This window comes from Carya illinoinensis, chromosome 11 (assembly GCF_018687715.1).
Source record: "Carya illinoinensis cultivar Pawnee chromosome 11, C.illinoinensisPawnee_v1, whole genome shotgun sequence".
NCBI classification, from domain to species: domain Eukaryota; kingdom Viridiplantae; phylum Streptophyta; class Magnoliopsida; order Fagales; family Juglandaceae; genus Carya; species Carya illinoinensis.
In genome coordinates this window covers 29,044,838-29,051,469 of record NC_056762.1, presented here as the reverse complement: position 1 = coordinate 29,051,469, position 6,632 = coordinate 29,044,838, and the positions used below count along the sequence as shown (strand labels likewise).

The following is a 6,632-nucleotide window of genomic DNA, read 5'->3' as shown; positions in this document are numbered from 1 at the left end:
TAAATCTAAGCAAATATTTCATCAAAACCTTCAATCATGCAAAAATCCTCAACCAATAGTCATATATACATGTTAACAATACTCCATAAAAATTTCGGACCAATATCTATCCATTAGCTTGGTCAAAAACTCCAAACTATAACATATTCTCCAGTTTATCTCCCAGAATGACCTTTCTATAGTTTACACAATATTTGACTGACCAAATGATCTTCAAATGGGGCAAATAAGATATCCATGTAAACTAGACTCAAAAAGGAACAACTTATATGAAGGAGACTTTATGATAGAACACTTACAACAGCTTCGAAATGGGCATGCAAAAGAACTCCTAAAAGCTGTCCGAGAGAGAATGTTTGATATTCTTTTAAAGAAACATGTAAATGAAGATAAGTTCGTGGGTGATGGCTGGAGATGCTTATGGAAGAGATAAGGGAGATGATAAGGCTGGAGTTGAGAGTTGAGTGTGGTTTTCTCCTACCCAAAATATCTATAAAATATTATCTCAAAATATTCTATCCAATAATATCTATAAAAAATCAGCTCAATATATTTTCCAATTGTGGAGTAGACTTAGAAGAGTAAGGTGGCTAAAATCTTTCTATGTGTATTTTAAATCTCTATTCTTAAGATATTTTCCAAATGTGTATTTTGCTTAGGTGTCATGATCCCACACCTTGATTTCCTTCACAATTCCATCTAATGGTTTCTCTTTGTGCCAAGTATCTAATACTATTCATTATGTGTGGTTAAGATCTTGCCAAGTGTCCAAATAAAATATCGCTATCTTAATTTGGACATTTCACACTATGATTTTGAAAACACTGCGCTCAGTACATTTACCGAGGTTACTATTCACTCCAAAAATAAACGTGATAAACTTAGTACTGAAAAATTCTAAATATTTAATTAAGCCTAGTGGTGTAGACTATAATGTATTCTGACACTTTTAACTATCTCAAATAATTAAAATCGCATTTCTAGCACCATAGTGAGTGATAACACTATGTTGACAGGCTAAAATTTATGCGATTAGTCGATTCGTGTAAACTTACAGAGTTTTCACGAGGTTCTTAAAGTCAATAGAAATTCCTTAATTGAATTTCTAGCGGGCTGTTACACTTCACGTTGGAGAACTCTGCACAAGACTGGGTACAACAGCGGGAAGGTGGTGTTTTGTCCAATACAGCGTCTTCCAAGGTTCGATGCCTCAATTTCATCCTCTTTTATCTCTACTTGTTTGCTTGTTTTTTGATTTTAAAAAGTTTTGGTCCTCTTTGCTTGATTCTCACAGGGATGGGCAGTTTAGGAGATTTATAATAGAGGGTAGCATGAAATTGAGTGATAAGGATAAAAATTATTACTTGCTGTGTTCTACTTATATCTCCCTTATTTAAATAAATGAGTAAAATAATGACCATCATTTTAGTTTTTAGTAGAAATAGAAAAACAGAGGATGCCAGAAATCACAAGACTAGTTTGAGTAAAGGCTAGTTTTGCGATTTGGATTTCATCTTTTTTATCTTCTTTTTTTCCAGCAACTGAACCAAGCTCTAAGAAGAATGTATCATAGATTGTTTCACTAAAATTATTTTTTTTTTTAGGTAATTTCACTAAAACTGTTAAACGCTACAAAATTGTCATTGGCCACAAAAGGTTAATAGCATGAATGCATATCATAGTATAAGTAACTGGGAATAAGAATGTAAAATCCCCCCATGTTGGTATTTTGGCACTAACTGGGAATATCTATGCCTGAGATTTCTTCTTTGCTCTATTTCATCAATTTCCATAGCTACTTCTCATTCTTACAATACTTCTCCCTTCTCATTATTTGGCGCTCTGTTTGGTACATCAGATTGGTTTCATATGTCCTCTCTATGGAGAAACAGATGTTGTCCTTTAGCTTCTCTAGGATTCAGGGCCTTGAACTTGTTTTGGATCTAGTTGGTTTATGAATAGGATTTATATTGATCTTAGTTGTTCGTGTATTTTTATCGATCACTGTTGCAAGTAAGTTCACTAATCTTCTTCAGAGAAGTGAATGAACTTTAGAGTCATGAGATAATTTTATGAAAATTTTGGACTATGTTTTTTTTTATTTGCTGCTTTGTTAGTCTGCACCCTGAAATGTGCATGTATTTTATTCCCTTTAGTAATCAATGATGCATACTTGCAGGTTTACTCTTCCAGTTTGGTAGATGTGGAGAGGGATTATTTGTCGATAGATAAAAGATATCCTAGACTCTTTGTGTCCCCAGAATTTTCCAAGGTGTGTCTTCGATATTTATTTTCAAGGAGATATCATACTTAGTTGAATATCTGGCTTAATGTGGCATTTTAATTGTTTAGGTTTTGTGAACTGGCCAAAGGAGAATCTTAAACTTCCAATCCATTCACCTGTCAGGTGCCAGTCTTTGATTCTATTGTTTCAGTGGTTTTGAAAGTTTTACTTATGCTATGATATGCATTCATGCTATTAACCTTTTGTGGCCAATGACAATTTTGTAGCGTTTAACAGTTTTAGTGAAATTACCTAAAAAAAAATAATTTTTGTGAAACAATCTATGATACATTCTTCTTAGAGCTTGGTTCAGTTGCTGGAAAAAAAGAAGATAAAAAAGATGAAATCCAAATCGCAAAACTAGCCTTTACTCGAACTAGTCTTGTGATTTTTGACATCCTCTGTTTTTCTATTTCTACTAAAAATTAAAAGGATGGTCATTATTTTACTCATTTATTTAAATAAGGGAGATATAAGTAGAAGTAATTGTTTAATAGCTTGTTGAGTGGAGCAGTTTTGAGCATGATTTTGTTGAGGAAGAGAAGCTAACTGTGAAAGGTTCGTCTGCTGAGCTTTTGGCTGAAGAAACCACAAAATCTGGAAATATGGTGTGGAATGCAAAGGTAATTCCTTTTTATTTAAAATAATTAACTTATATAAGCTGCATAGTGATGGTGTTAACAAATTTTTCCATGGTGTCAAAAGTAGTTTTATTTTATTTTATTTTTTTTTATCAATAAGGATTTTATTAATGAGAACTAGGCATAGCCCAGGTTCATGGGACATATACAGGAGCAGCAACTAGGCCTGATTGGCTAGGGAAGACTTTAGCAATTATATTGTATATTGTATGAGCTAGTTGTAAGTCCATGGATAATCGTACTTTTTGTTTCTCGCTCTTAGGGATGAAGTCTTTACTACTTACTGGAGATGGAAGAGTGTTATTATTCGTAGTGATTACTGCTTTTTGATAAAAAGTTAAGGCATGGTTTGCTATGCAGTAAATTGGTCTGTAGGATAGCATCATGCCGATGTCTCTAAGTCAAGCTGTCATGGGCTCTATTGCAGAGTTTTTCCATGAATAAAATGGATGCTTTCCCAGCTATTAAATGGAAGATTCGCAAAAAAGGATTTTACCTGTGAATTGTTTTGGTCTAATTAACACGTACAGGTCGGATGAAATTATATGGTGGAACTCACAGGACAAATGGAGTATGTTGACGTGGCGCACATATTAGGTTTTTCATGTTCAAACCACACGTGTAGGATATATCATAGGAAGAGGGAGGGATAAGGCTATGAGGGTACCTTTGTCATAGGACCAGTTGCTGGGGTTTGGAACAATCATGGAATCTTTGTGAGAGAGATGCTGGTTCTTTGAAGCTCAATTTGTATTTTTCTTTATTTTTTGGTCTTTTCCCTCTATTGATCAAATATGACTGTCTCTTGTGTATGTGGTATATATTGTCAATTGTAATCACTTGATTAACTCTTAAAAACAACCTTCCCTCAATGCAGAGTATCTCAAAGCCTAGTACCCTTGTGATATAGGAGAGGCTACCTTACATTTACGTGTACCCATAAAAAAAAAGCATTCTAAATTTTGACCAAGCAGTCTTCTTTAAAGGGACAAAAGAAATCCAATTAAGCTATGTACATGTATAAATCCTTGTAAAAAATAATATATAACTACTTAGAAAAAATGAAACATAAACTTACCCCATTGTACTATGATCTAACTTAAGCGGTGCATTGCAAACAGTTGCCAGTCTGCGGAGGATAATATTACTGCTTTGATCTGTTTGGACTTCTAGGTGTTTTGTTGCAATTGATATATCCAAGGATGGAGTGCCAGCTCTCTTTACATGTTGCAGAGTTTTTCAGCTGATTTGTTTTACCATGTTGCAGTAAATTGATATCTTTTTGGTAGAGCAATTTACTCCTGCTTGTTGATTTACATGTTGTAAAGTATACATCTACCAGAGAGTAGAAAGAAAATGTCAAAATTGTATAGGACTTTTGTTCATTCTTGTTTCTTGGGTTTAAAATTCTATACATATTCTTCATTGCATGGAATCTGCATCTACAATAGGCACTCTACACCTGCATCTACAATAGACAATCTGCAATCTGCACCTGCATCTGCAATCTGCACCTTCATCTGTAATCTGCACCTACATCTGCAATCTGCACCTGCATCTGCACCTGTAATCTGCACTTACATTGCAATCTGCATCTGCATTGCACCTGCAATCTGCACCTATAATTTGCATCTGCAATCTACACCTACATCTGCATCTGCAATAGATGTGATTGTAGTGCTTGCTCAAATCCTCTGAGTTATTAAGTACTTTATTGAGAATAAAAATTGATGTAATCTAGAAATGTTGGTCTTGCCTAGGAATGTTGGTGTTCCTAGGCAAGAAATTTTTAATAATATGTAATCCCATGAAAAATGACCTTGTTAAGCTTGATACATCACACATTTTTTTCCTTTTATAATTGAGAGGAAAGGGAAAATTCTTTCATATGTTACTGTGACATACTTATTTTTTTAACCAATCAGAATTTATTTGATTGGTAATATCAGTGATATTGACTCACTCTATATGATTCGATCCCTGTGAGTGAAAAAGACTTGTGTATGGTTGGCTTATCCCTTTCCAGGAAAATGACGAGAAAGAAAATTCAGATAAAGAGGATCGACAACACCACAGCACAGCAGGTGACTTTCTCAGACAAAGGATTTAAGCTCAAATGTTGTATATAAATATCTCTCTCATGTAGGAATCATATACAATGCAATAATATCTTTCATTTTCACTTCATCTTTTCTTCTCTCGGCAGTTCTCTCTTCTGTCCCCTAACTCCATTTTTTACAACAATTGTTTTAGTTCAAATTCCCAGTTTTGCCACCTTGACATCTTAGTGAGATGCAGTAAAGTAACGAAAATTAAGGATCTTTTAAAGTTAGTGTTTGATGATCGTATTGTAATCTGTCTTAATTGGTTGGTTTGAGAATGGTTGTCAATGGATGGAATTGTAGTTTATTGTAAGGCAATGATACATCATAGTGATGAAATTCCCCCAGAATTGTACAATTTGATGGAGAGATGGTTGGGCAATGGGATATTACGTTAATGGAAAGTTAAAATAATGATAATGCAGGGAACCATATTGGAAGTTTAAAAAAAAATTAAACAAACAAACAAAAAAAGTGATATGTCGGTTTCTTAGCCTTGGAGACTAGGGAATAGGGGCCAAGGGTTCCTTTTATAAGGTATGGGAGCCTTATTTTTACTTCCTCCTGCTAGTTATGATTTGTAGGTTGATTTTCTGCATGCCCTTTCTGTTTCTATGGACTTATAGAAAGTTAAATATATGGTCGTTGTGGTCAAAATTGGGAGGGTTGGGTGGAATACTCCTTTATATATGAGCAGTGGGTTTGGTTTGAATTACTCAAGAAGAATGGAGTCAGCGGGTTACCACCTTTTGTTCTTGCATGGTTTTTTCTAATTCATATCCCTCCACTTCGAGTCTTGATAACTTATAATAGGTTATTAGTTTCGTGTTAACTGGTAGAATCAAATTGAAATTGTTTTGTGAACCTCTTGAATTGTCTTGTTGTCTTCATATGATCTTCTTCGGCTACAAGTAGTTTTGTATTTTTCTCTGTTTTCCAGGACTGCATATGATGTAATTTTTACTGACGATAGCTGGCCTCAAGATTTATTGCATTTTTCATTCTATCTGGTTGGTTGTGCATGCTAGCTAGCTTGTGTTTGATGACATCTCTAAAACCTCATGACCTATTTTTTATTCTTATTTCTCACGTGATTGAACCAAAATATCAAGAAATAGAGCAAAAACATTTCAGAAGCTGTCGAAGATTGATGGAAAAGCTAGCTAAACCCATATAGAAAAACTTTCACTTGTAAATTTATATTCCATTGTGATATATTGGATGGTTTTATGTAAAACTTAAAACAATGGTAGTGCAGTGGTTAAGCTTCAAATATGTACTTTGAGGTTATATGAATGATGTTTCAAACAAAAACTGAATTTCTCCAAATATAGTATTTTTTGGTTTATTAACAAGCAAGTACTTTTAAGTTTTATTACCTTTAAATTTGGCCAGCCAACAATGCCTGCAACTATTTCTGACGACAAATATGTAGCCGAAAAATAAAATTGTCAAATACAACAAGCCAGCACTATTTCCAGCTACAAACGTAGTAGCAAATACATATATTCGGCGAAAATATATAGCCGAAAAAGAAATTGGCTACTTACAACTAGCCAGTACCTATTTTCGACTTTGAACATGTAGCCGCAAATAGATATTTCC

General features: G+C 34.1%; 1 long non-coding RNA gene across 4 annotated transcripts; it reads left to right on the top strand.

Moving 5' to 3' along the window:
* Positions 1-1,120: 1,120 nt before the first annotated feature.
* On the top strand, positions 1,121-6,375 carry LOC122280668. 4 transcript variants are annotated; one of them, XR_006229997.1, is made up of 6 exons: positions 1,121-1,200; positions 2,180-2,272; positions 2,353-2,407; positions 2,799-2,907; positions 4,952-5,009; positions 6,140-6,375. It is a non-coding gene; the product is annotated as an uncharacterized LOC122280668 (long non-coding RNA). The 4 variants fall into 4 exon arrangements; XR_006229996.1 differs by lacking the exon at positions 6,140-6,375 and having other exon boundaries at positions 4,952-5,243; XR_006229995.1 differs by lacking the exons at positions 2,799-2,907; positions 6,140-6,375 and having other exon boundaries at positions 4,952-5,240.
* The last annotated feature ends 257 nt before the right edge of the window (positions 6,376-6,632 follow it).